Source organism: Petaurus breviceps, unplaced genomic scaffold (assembly GCF_028583685.1).
Source record: "Petaurus breviceps papuanus isolate PSGF00001 unplaced genomic scaffold, PetGlider_PUasm1.0 689, whole genome shotgun sequence".
Lineage (NCBI taxonomy): Eukaryota > Metazoa > Chordata > Mammalia > Diprotodontia > Petauridae > Petaurus > Petaurus breviceps.
The window spans coordinates 10,168,851-10,181,531 of NW_027186458.1; the positions used below are offsets into that span (position 1 = coordinate 10,168,851).

The 12,681-nt window shown below is 51.0% G+C and overlaps 1 protein-coding gene across 2 annotated transcripts in view; it reads right to left on the minus strand.

Moving 5' to 3' along the window:
- The window catches only part of SLC7A2 (solute carrier family 7 member 2), a 57,846-nt gene extending 50,645 nt beyond the window's left edge, over positions 1-7,201 (minus strand). For both annotated transcript variants that reach the window (XM_069104971.1, XM_069104970.1), the window contains exon 1: positions 7,007-7,201. The gene's annotated coding sequence lies outside the window, so the exon portion shown is untranslated. The remainder of the gene's footprint in view (positions 1-7,006) is intronic.
- Positions 7,202-12,681: the final 5,480 nt, after the last annotated feature.

Below are 12,681 nucleotides of genomic sequence, written 5' to 3' on the forward strand. Positions count from 1 at the left end.
ATTTGGGGTCTTAACGGAGCTGTCATCACCCAGAGTAGTGGCTCAAAACATAGACAATGGGTGCATGAAAAGCTTTACTACTGTTTGCCAAGTAACAGTCCCTCCCTCCCGTGATTCAGATTGCAGTCCAGCTAGCCTTCTCATTCTGTGCCATTCTCCTGTGCAGGACTTGCCAACATGCCCGAGCTCTGCTTCTAAGTGGGCAGCTCTGGAGCCATCCACCCTCCCAGCCTTCATGCTCTAGGTGCCCATCTCCCTCTCTTTTTCTAAGTAGGCATTTCCCGGATGGGTTCTTTCACCCCAGGTCAGAGTTGGCAGGATCGAGTGGCCTCCTTCCTTGGGCTGGCCCCATTTCTGTCTCCCTCTGGCAGCTTCAACAAGCATCTTTTGGATTCTTCTGGGATCATGGTGTTCCTTGACTCACAGCCAGGCAGTATCACTGGAGAATACTGATGTACAAAAAAAGGGGGGACTTTTGTGTGTGTGTCAGGGAAAGCTCAGGCCCTGGAGGAGCCTTGGAACTCCAGAGCACATGCCCAACCCAAACCTGCATTCATCTATGTTACATGTAGGTTCAAAAAGAAAATGGGGAAAAAGTCCAGGTGGTAAAAGCACCAGGTGGGATTTACAAACACAGTCAAATGGTACAGTTTCTCAGTAAATATCTCAGGATCAAAAGTGTCAACAGTGAAACTAAAGCAATTCACCAGATGGAGAAATGAAGTCATTCAATGCTTAATAATAGTAAGAAGAACCTACCATTCCATTGCAGTTTAAGGTTGTCAAAGTTCACAACCACCCCATGATGACAGCAATGAAAGTTATTATAATCCCCACTTTATAAATGAGGAAACTGAGGCTTAAAGGGTTAGATGACATGCCCAAGGTAACACAGCCGGTCAGCTTCAAGGGAGGAATCAAACCCAGTCCCCTGCCTCCACATTCAGTGACCTTTGCTGCATATACGTGTGTAGGATATAGTCTTAGAAAAGACCTAAGGGATTGAGGTATGTTGACCCGTCCTTAACTGTGCTGCTAATTCCAAACCTAGCCTTTCCACTGCTAGGAGACCCACTGCAATGGACCCAGAAGAGGCAGCATGGAACACTCCCAGCTGAGCTCTTCCACTAACTCAGTGACCTTACGTCAGTCTCTTCACCTTTCCATCAGGACTCCTAGTTCTCTGAGCTTAGCTCCCACTCATTTACAACACTGCCTCTGGAGCCCGAGGTCCTGAATTCAAGTTCTGACTGGTGCTTCTTACATGAGGGAAACTCGTTTGGAAAATTAGGGGTGGCCTTTTGGGCCCCCTCCAGCTTGAGGCATGGGATCCAATGGGTGTTTTCCCTAAACTCTCCAGAAAGGATCTGGGAACTGCCAGGCCCTACTTCAAGAAAAACCAGTATTGGAAAGCACCCATTTTTTAAAAATAAATAAATAACCTTATTCTGTGCAGGAGCAACCAACAAACTATTGGCCTTTTAAAAGGATCTTTGACTTTAAAGAAGTTTTCCCCACCAGAGTCTTTTCAGCTGGGAGATCATAAGACTGGATGTACAAATGTGTCATAAACACTAGCAGAGTAAACTGGAAACCTGGGAGAGGGAGTCATTAAAAGAGGGTTGGCTCATTCCGGGGCTCTGAAGGGACCTCAGTGTGCTTTGGGAGGCTGGCTGGCCATTACAGTCTTCTTAGACATCGGGGTCCATAGGATCCTCGAGGGCAAGGATTCCAACTGCGCAGAGTAGGCGTCTAACCCACATTTATTATTTGGCAAACCAAACCCAGCTCTGCGCCCCTACCGGGAACACAGCTTTCAGAGGTGGGCAGCATGCCTGCTGGGCCAACAGCTTGAATCTCCTCCTAGGCTTGGGTGCCATATGCGTCTCCATACCCTGGCTGCCAAAGCAAGAGGCTGGGATGTGAAGTCTAAAGACTTGAGCCCAAATTGCACAGAGGAAAGAATTCTGACTTTGGACTCAGGGACCTGGGTTCGAAGTTCACCTACACTTCCTACCTATGTCCACCTCTGTAAGTCATTCCATCTTCTTTTAGACTCCTGTGAGTTCTCTATGCCTCAGTGTCCCCACATGTAAAATGAAGGTTTTAAGGTCCCTTCCAGCAGTCTATCAAGGACAATTCAATTTCTTATCCACTGCAATCAATCACTAAACATTAATTAACTAGTTAATTAGCTCCAGGCTATGTACTAAGGACTGGGAATATAAAAGGAGGCAAAGCCAGTCCCTGCCCTCAAGGGGCTTCCATTCTATTGGGAGGAAGGAAGAATACAGCATTATGCCAAATTAAAGAGTTTAAGCATTCCCCAAAAGACATTAGGGAGCCATTGCAGAGGGAAACTTCCAGCACAGAAAGAGGACTGATCATTTGTTGCCAGCACAAACCAGTTTTCTTACTGAGAAAAGAAACTCCCAAACCCACTGAATAGATGGGAAAATGCAAAGTGTTGGGTGACTGGAAAAAATACCAAAAATTGGCCTTTCTTGAGGCAGATTGGGCAACTTTAAGCACTGTTTTCCCATAGTCCTACACACACACACACACACACACACACACACACACACACACCTCACCCCTTTAACCGACTGCTTGTTTCTCTCTCCCAGCTGAAAGAGCAAAAAAGGAAGAAATCCTTCATTCCCTCAAAGCAGGAGTATAGTCAAATGTCACCAGATTCCAAGGACTGGCCAAGCTGATGGGAAACACAGAACTCCCTTAGATGAGGGAGGCAAAGGAGGGAGACTGCTGGTCTGTCTATGGGAATCCAAGAGAAGCCACACTGAGCTGCTGATCTCTGAAGCTGGTCAGCCTCATGCCACTCTTCACCCCATTAGCTTCTGGAAAAGCACAAAAGGCCCCAGGGGAGGAGTCTGCAGTGTGCCAGGCAAGTGCTTACAAAAATTAACACCTGGGGTGAACAGAATCTGCCCCATGGGACTCAGTTTCCCCAAAGGGTGTTCAGTGAAGAACTCTGGCCTGATCTCTTGAACTCTTGGCTCCTAACAGAAAAGGCCCATTGTGATGTCCTTGGCACAGGTGAGGAGACTTCCTCTACCAATACAGGCTGGCACCTTCTCTGAAAACAGCCTTAGAAAATGACAGAGAGTACTTAGGGGTGAAGTGACTTGGACAGGGCCACACAGTGTGGGTCAGAGCTGGGGCTTTAACCCAGTTCTTTCTGGCTCCAAGGTTGGCCACCCCTTGCCTATACTTTACATAACCTCAGAGTAGAAAGAGCCTTGGATATAATCAGACTTCCATGAAAGTCCCCTCTACTAGAAGGCATCACATTCAGCCTCATTTCAAGCTTTCTAGGGATGGGGCTCTTACCACCTCAATGCAGCTCATTCCACCTGGAGGGAGTCCTTTCTTTCCTTGAGCTCAGTCTACTTCTTTGTAACTCCCACACACTTCTCATCCTACCTAGCTTTGTCCTCCAGAGTTCAGCAAAGGTGGAGGTGTCTCTCCCATGACAGAGCTCCTGTTTTCTGGGGCCCCAAGTTCACTTTTCTTCAATTGTTTCAGTTGTGTCCAATTCTTTGTGAGCCCATTTGGGTTTTTCTTGGCAATGATATGGCAGTGGTTTGCCATTTTCTTCTCCAGGTCATTTTACAGATGAAGAGACTGAGACAGACACGGTAAAGTGACAGGGTCATACAGCTAGTCAGTGTCTGAGGCCAGATTTGAATTTGGGTCTTCCTGACTCCAGGCCCAGCATTCTAACCACTTCATCCCTACCTGCCCTATACCACTACATGAAGCTTCCAAGTTAGAGTGTAAGATCCTTGAGGACAAGGCCTGTCTTTTGCCTTCTTTGTACACCCATGCTTACCATAGTGCCTGGCATACAGGTAGTTTAACTGGGCCAAGGGAGGCTGGACCAGCTCCAGTCCTGGGCAGGACAGTCACCTCTTCTCTGGGGCCCGTGGACAATAAGATGGTAATGGGGAGGTTCCAAGAAGAGGTCTGCAAAGGGTGGGGGCAAGGCTGTGGCAGGGCCAGGTCCCTGCCTTTCCTTAGGTCCATTCCTCCTCCCTAGGCTTGCCCTCAGGCACCAGCCAGTCTCCAAACACCTCCTCCACTTCAAGTTACAAAGGTAAACAATATGGCGGAGGGGGTATCTGGATTTACTCACCCTAGAATCAACTCAAAGCCCCAGTGGAGAGGAAGGTTGTGGGAAGAGGCAGCAGCCACCTTGTCCCCCAACAATCTCAAAGCTGTTTGGGCTCAGACAGAAGGATCAGAGCAACCCAGAGCCGAGAAGATGCCTCCAGACAGAACAAAGCCTGGGCCCCAGAGAGGCTAAACAATTTTCCCAGGGACACACAGCTATTTGGTCACTCAGCTGAAGAGCTGGGTCTCCCCACTCAAGGGTCAGTAGAGCTCCCTCCTAGGCCCAGAGAGGCCTCCAGGGATGACTTTGTTCCAACTGTTGGCTCAAGTGCTGGGTCAACTCCCAGGTGACAGTTTCTGCCAAGCACAGAATTCAAGTTTCCTTCTTCTTTACAATCCACTCCTGAGAAAACCCTGTTCAAAGTGCACATATCTGACTTGCAGGCAGCCAGGCACCATAGTGCCCAGAGCCAGTGAGACACCAGTTCAAATCCAGCCTCAGACACTTACTGGCTGGGTGGCCCTAGGTAAATCACTTCATGGCGGTCTGCCTCTATTTCCACAACTGCAAAATGGGGGTCTCCCTCCCAGGTTTGTCATGAGGATTCAATGATGCACACAGTAGGCATCTCTAAATGCTTCTGTCCTTTCTTACATCAAATCCGAGGGGCTCTGCTTGTGCTTATACCACTCCTGGCTGCAGATGCTGACAGTTTCTGATGACTGGGGGTGAGGAGGGGAGAAGCTGGGATTTCTTGCTGGCTACTTCTCCAGCCAGGGAAGACTGGGAGGGACTGAAAGGACCCCGTCCAAAGTTTGGACATCTGCAGTGGGCAAGGACATGCATAGCTGAACTTTCATCTTTAGCATTTGGCATTAAAGTGATGCTGAATTCCATCCCTCCCCCAACATTTAGGTCCTGGATGCAGGATGCCCAAACTGGATGAGGACACATGCACCTGTCAGGTCAAACTCCTGGTATCCCATGGGCAACAATAACAAGCTTTAGCAATTGCTGCCTGCTGTGTGTGTGTCCAGGGTAAGCCTGGCATTCAGGAGAGAGCTCGAGAGAAGTAAAGCTTTTATTAGATCCTTCAAAGAGGACCATAGGCTAGAGGGGATTAGAGGCCAATGGGTCCAAACCCTTCATTTAAAAGGGGAGTAAAATAGGTAAGTCTCATCTTCCTGAGTTCAAATCCAACCTCAGACACTTACTAGCTGAGTGACCTTGGGCAAGTCACTTCACCCTGTTTGCCTCAGTTTCCTCATCTGTAAAATGTGCTGGAGAAGGAAATGGCAAACCACTCCAGGATCTTTGCCAAGAAAAACCTAAATGGGGTGGTGAAAAGTCAGACAGAATTGAACATGACTGAATTCACTGAACAACAATAAATCACTTGTCCAAGGACACATAGATAGAAAGGGTCTTGAGGTGGGTGTGGAAGCCAGTGGCTCCCTAAACTCCACTAAAAGGCCTCGAGGCGGGCCAGCAACCACTCACAGCCAAGGCTGCCTACTCCAATTATGCCAATTAGCTGTTAAGCTGGGTTTCCTAAATCTGCCCTTCTGTAACTGCTACCCCACTGCCAGCTCTTAGTGCCCCGGTTCTCAGTGGCCCTGGCAGGATTCTGGCTAGCTGTTCCAGGGGCTCTCCCAGTTCTAAAGTTTGACGATCTTCAAAGCCCTTCGCCACCCTGGGCATGTATGTGGGCAGTATTATGAGGCAGATGGAGAAGAGGAAGGGAGACAGGACAAGACCCCAGAAGGCTGGCTTCTGCAGCAACAGAGCCTTCTCCAGCCTGCCGGCCTTTGAGGACCCTGGCCCTGTTTTTTTTTTTTTGTTTTGTTTTGTTTTACAAATTCTAGCTTCCCCAACACCAAGCTCAAAGTTTTGTGGGTACTTAATCACTGTTTACAGTTTATTGTACTTTGAGATCCCAAACAGGGATGGAGACAATTGTCCCATCTAAAGAATCCAGGTGACAATGGTTCCTGCCAAATGCACGATCCCACAGACAGCCAAGGGAAGGGGATCTGTTCCTCTCCAAACGAGCCTCCTTTCCCCGTGCTTCCCGGTGCTTCCCCGTGTGCTGTAAGCATTCGGCCAGCAGCGAGCGAAGTTCCCAATTCAGCACTCCCGGCGCCAGAGTTAGCGGCGCCTCCCTCTCGGCGAACCCCAGGAGGTTTTTTTTTTGGGGGGGGGGCTCTTTCCGTTACTTACTGATGTACAGGTGCCAATAGAATGTAAGCTTCCAGGGAGAAGAGACTGGTGACTTCTGAGTCCCTACTATCCACCAAGCAGGTAATCGATACTCGTTGGCTGACTTATTTACAGCTGGTTCGAACATCTAGGGAACGTTCAGCCTCTTCATCTTACAGATAAGGAAACTGAGGCCCAAAGAGGCAGTGACTTGTGTGCAAGGAGTGAGCTGGGACTGGGCAGGGAGTTGAACTCAAGCTCTGGGCATTAGGACTAGCTCTCCCCAAGCCCCTGACGACTCTTAGGGTGAGAGTTTGGGGCTCCTCCTCTTCCAGGGGAGGCCTCCGGACCCTTTCCCCCGCCAAGATCAGGCCCTCCCAGCCAATCGGCGCTGTGCCCCGAGGGCACGGACCCCAGGCTGCCAGCTCGGGAGGAGAAGGGGCGCCCGTCGCCGCCCCCCGCCCCCCAGTCTGGCCGAGTCCAAGGCTATATTTAACCACCGGCGCCCAGGAGCCTCGGGGACAGGCGCCTGGAGGGGAGGAGAGGGAAGAGGGGAGACCCGACACGGGCTCCTGGGGGAAGGGTGGCAGACCGTTCCTCAGCACAGCCCTCAGCGGCTCGGCCCCCCACCCCGAGTCTGACCTTCCCTCTCCCTAGTCTGGGCAGACTTACCTACCTACTGACCGCGCCGGGCCTCTAGCCGTTCTTGCCTCCCTGCTTGCCTGTCCGGCTGCCCTGGGATGAAGCGCTGGAGGGAGAGCCGGAGAAAGGACTTCGGGACAGACTGACTGCCGGGCTGTCTGACGGGCAGTGCGGTTCGAGGGCTGGAGGGCGGGGGCTTAAGTTTGCGGCCGTGCCGGGTTGGGGCTCGGGCCAGGGGGTGGGCGAAATCCAGGGAGCCGTGGGGGGCGGGGCTGGGGGAGGGGTCGGGCTGGGGCGGGACGAACATGCCATAGGCCGGGCCCTGGGAGACCCTGCCCTCGGACCCACCTCCTGCTTTCCCTTGGCCCCTCCCCTAGGGAGGAAAAGCCCTACCCTCCCTACTTACCCCTCCTCCCCTTCCCCACCCATCTGGGGGCCCCCCCCCCCCCCACCTCCCCCCCATCCCCGTCCCTGGCACCTCTTCTCTAGCTCAGTTTGATTAAGCCCTGGGCTGCTGTGCATAGGAGCCTGATACCCCTCTGTCCCTCAGCCTGGGGGAACGCGGCTGCCCCTCCCGTAGGGGATGAGGGGCGGGGTGTCCTTCTGGGATCTAGCATAGAGCCTTAGAGACGCACTAAGTGTTTCCCCAGCCGGTTCGCTGGGCTTTGTCCAACAATCTGGACCCTGGCCTGGCAATGGGAGAGATCCCCAAGGGCCTGAACTTGGCCACTCTACCATGCATCTCTGGCAAACGTGGCCCAGTATTGCAGAGCCCAGCTCATCTCACTAAATACCTCCTTGGATATGGGGGAGTGGGCATCGTTGAGGAAGAGGCCTTGCCTGAAGAGCTGCTATCTAGAAAAGGGAGCCCACGTCCTCCAGGGATGGCCTCCCCTTGTCCTGCCCTGCCCTACCTGCCCCCCCCCCCCCAAGATAGGGCTTCTTTCTTTCTGTGCCTGACGGGGCAGGCACTCTTAATGCCAAAAGTGAATGATGATCAGACATTCCGATGCAGCCTGTGAAGTCCCGGAGCCTGCCTCTGCGGGCTCTCTCAACAGCCTTGGACTCTGCTTCTTACTGGGTCTCGCTTTGATCAAATCCCAGAATCAGGGAGTGACATGGGACGTCAGTGACCTTCCCGTTCAACCCAAACCAGAAAAGATCAGCACTATAGCGTAACTGGACAATTGGGCATCCAGGCTTGGGAAGGGAGGGAACCTGCCACCTCCCCGGGCAGCTCCAATGGCCTTCAGCAACTTCCTGGCACTGCCCCTGCTTCTGTCCTCCAAGGCCAAACCTCCCGTGTCCCCCAGACAGCCCCACGTCCCACCTCCCTTCCATCTTCCCTAACCAAGCACCTCCAGCTTCTCCTAGGGTGTGGCTTCAAGGCCCTTCACCCTCCCAGTGACTGTCCCTTGGACACCCTCCAGCTATTCAGGATCTTTCTGAGCTGTGGCACCTACTTGTGAAGGCATCATTCCAGGTGAGAGCTGAGGAAAACAGACGACAGTGGCATCCTTGTCTCCCCGTGCCTGGAGGACTTGGCTCCTCTCCCTGCAGCCCAGATTTCCTGAGCTTGTTTGGTTGCCTCCTTACATTGCTGACCCTTGAGCATTCAATCCACTCAGACACCCAGATCTTTTTCAGACACTCCTCCGACTAACCTGGCCTCCACCATCCTGTACATGCGATTTATTTTTAACCCAGGGGAATGATTTTTTACCTTGATCCCAGCTAGCCAACCCTTTTCTTCCAGAATTGTTATTATATGGGACTAGAGGAAGGTTCTGGGAATTTGCTGGACCTCTAAGGAGAAGCCGACCTATAAGTGAGGATTCAATGGCTGGGGGCCAAATTATGGAGGACAGAAAGTAAACTGCTCATGGGAGGAGCAGCTTCAGCCTTTGGGCATAGCTCAGCCTTTGAGAATAGCTTCAGTCTTTGGGTACAGCTTCAGCCTTTGGGCACAGCTTCAGCCTTTGGGTACAGCTTCAGCCTTTGGGTACAGCTTCAGCCTTTGGGCATAGCTTCAGACTTTGGGACACAGCTTGGGGTTCTGTCACTTTCTGGGCCCTCTTGGAGCCAATGTGCAGCCTTGCAAGGCAGAATGAAAATAGGAGCCCCCACCCCTCTCAGTCTGACTCCATAGGACTAAGTAAGGTTTCTTCTCGACACCTTTCAACATTACCTCATTTTTCCTTTGGGTCATTCATCTCTGGGGCAGGGACGGCCAGCTCAACTGCCAAGTACTGGGCTTGGATGGAACTCGGTGGTCTCTGAGGCTTGGTCTTGCCTTCTACCATATTGCTTACGGGGCTCCCTGCAGGTTCTTGCTGTAGAATTTACTCTGCCTGGCCACCTGCTCACAGGGCATTTCAGCGGTGACCACAATTTTGCTTTGCTTTCCAAAACTTTGGAGAAAATCATTCCCTGCTCCCACAGATGCTGATTTCCTTGATAATGCTGTGTCTGCCAGACTACTGAGCCCATCATTCTTCCTTTGCAGGATGAGGAGACGGGGCAAGGGAAGGGGAACTTGGTCTGGGCTTCCACAGTCCGTGCCGGTCTCTCAGCATTTCATCCTGATGCCTTAGAAGCCCAAGGGTACTGTTGGTGGCTGGGGGCCTCCCTCGCATAAACTCCTTTGTCACCCAGATTTTCAGGATAGTGAAAGCTTTGTTCTGGGACTCAGAAGACTTGATTTCACGTCCAGTTTCTCCCGATCCCTTGAAGCTGGGGCAGGCACTTTTGCTCCCAATCTCACAGGGAGATTTACTTCAAGCACTGATTAGATGACTCCTAGGGGCCAGGGGTGTTAAGTGCTGACATTCAAGGGTGAGTGACACTGCCCTCCGGGCCTTACCTTCTACCCCAAGGCTCCTCTTGAGGGGTGGGGATGGCAGTGAGTTTGGAAAGGCAGCCTAGAGACGCGTTGAAGGTTCCAGTGACATATGTCATAGAGTGGCCATTGAGGGATGGAACTAGGTTCTCCTTGAAGCGCTCTATGAATGTGAGGCCCGTTTTCTCCATCCTCTGGTGCTGATCTTTGGGTAGGGGCAGCTTGAAAATGTATGCCCCATGGTGCTGCCGAGAAGAGCTCTGTCTATCTAAATCAAGCCGCTATTTAGTAAAGAGGGTGCTGCTTGCGTAGTGACCACATCTTTATGAACTATAGAATGAGTGTGACTTTGATGCAAGAAGGTCATGTGTGGGGGGACTGGAGTTGGACAGTGCAGGAGGTCACAAAGACTGGGCTGTGGTTGACTTTGGAAATGTCTGATAAGATTATCGTCACCGGGCGGCTAGGTGATGCAGTGAGTAGAGCACCAGCCCCGGAGACAGGAGGACTTGGGTTCGGATCCGGCTTCAGACACCTGACACAAAAAACTAGCTGGGTGACCTTGGGCAAGTCACTTAACCCCACGTGCCCTACCCTCCCCCCTCCAAAAAAGAAAAAAAAAGTAGTGAGTTACACTGCTTACTGCTCATTTTCATTGCAAACTAGGGGAAACCCTGACAGGGAATTTACCAGAATCCAGTCCCTCCACACCTCTTCCTCCTCCTGGGCAGGCCTCACCCACCTATGACTCACCCTCTCTTCCAGTCCTCTGAGGACCTGACATCTTGGGTCTTGGAGGTCACTGGGGTTGCTGCCTTCTGGCTTTGGTGAAAGTGAGCAGCTGGGATTAAACTATTCTGGAGACAGCCCAAGATTTCACCAAAATCCCATTGCTCGAAGGAGCAGCGATTTCCTTATTCTGTCTCTGTGGTAGTCAGGTCCTAGGGAGGACTTTCCCCAGTGGAGGAGAGGCAGTGAATTGCCCAAGGTCATAGGACTGTGGGACCAGAGATAGAGTTAAGACCTTGGAGGTCACGGGACCCACCCTCCCACCTCAAGGGTACCTGTGAGAGCACACCTGGCTCTCCTTCCCTCTCTCTTTTGCCAATTTTATGATGAAAAAGCAGCCACTTCCCATGACTCCCATCACTTTTCTGCCTGCAGCTAACAGTCCCTCCTTGCCTGTGGGATTCCGGGGTCTGCAAGAGAACAGTGCTTCTGTTGGAACCTCTTCTTGATTTCTCTCCTAAGCACTCTCTCCTCCTCCCTGAGTCCTCTGGCTGTCCCGATTTCTTCTCCTGGTCCTTTGGAATAAGGTCAGGATATCCAGAACCCTATTATTCCCATTGCGAGTCTCCCCTACCAGGTCTCACCTCAATGCCTTGGAGGTCAGGCTTGACTCTGTTAGGAACTTGGGTTCATCCCATTTGTGACCATCTTTCCTGTGTTTCTGTTGAACCATGGCCTTTAATGTTGGCCACTTCCTTAGGTTTTGTCTCTGGTGACCTGGGAATATCAACTGCAGGCTTCTCTCTTCAATGAGTTAGCTTCTTCTAATGGAGTATCTGACTTGGTGGGTTTAAGGCAGCAGGTTTCTGGTTCATATCTCTTCTCTTCTCAGTTTAAAAACCTTTAATTGTTACTCATTCCCTTTAATATTATGAAATTTTGCTGTTGTTCAGTCTTGACCCCATCTGGGGCTTTCTTGGCAGAAATACTGGACTGGTTTTCCATTTCCTTCTCTAGCTCATTTTCAGATGAGGAAACTGAGGCAAACATGGTGAAGTGACTTGCTCAGGATCACACAGCTAGTAAGTGTCTGAGGGTCTGAGGTCAGATTTGAACTCAGGTTTTCCTGAGTCCAGACTCAGCAACACTTTACACTTTGTGATCTTTAACCCCCACCAACCCACACCCTTGAACTTCAGAAGAGACAGCCCAAGTGTCTCCGAGATCTTGACCTCACACAAGTACTGAGGGGTGCCTTCAATGTTTATTATTAAAAGAAGATTGCCTTCATTTTCTGGTCCCAGCAACAGTGCATAACAGTGGGAAAATTATGGGTGGGAATGACAAATTTAGCTTTGAGGGCTGGCAATTTTTCCTAACTATAAGAGCCCGAAGTAGGCTGAGGGGGCTGAAGAGAGAGGTAGGGGCTCTTCCTGCTTGGAGGCCTCAGGTTGCATGGCCACTTTCTGACTAGGTCACTGTGGCCCTTCTTACTCATATACAAGTTGGCTACCTGACCCTTTAGTCTCCTGCATTCTGAAATTGGAGATTCTATGTGCTGTGTTTTGAGGTGGTCTTTCCAGACCACAGGATGAAACCACGGGCTAACAAAGATTTGGCGAAAGAAAGCTGTAGTCTTCACAGAAAAGAATCATCACTTTGAGGAAGACTGGTCCCTTGGTAAAACCCCCTCTTTGGGTCCTGTACATGGAAGGGTAAGAGTACCGTCCTTCATTCTGTATCTGCCTTGGTCCCAGGCTTTGGGGTCATGGGACTCATTGAAAGACCCCTTCCCCATTCATGACTATCTTTCAGTGGGACTGATTTAGGAATCCAGAGCCTATAGAACCACCGAGAGAAGCTGTAGATATCTGCCCATGTGGTACCTGCTGTAGCAGCAAGCACCCCAAGCGTCCTCAGGGTTTGCAGCTACCACAGGTTCTTGGATCTGCTTTGTTAAAGGAAAGCAACTCAAAATGGGTTAACAAGCTTACTTTAATCAGTCAGACATATATCGTTTACCTTGTTCAGGAGAAAAGGTCAGCACCCTGAACCTCAAAGTATACAGGCATAATTATCAAGACAGAAACATCAAGTAGACAGATTTCCAAACTGTCCAACCATTACATCCATACCC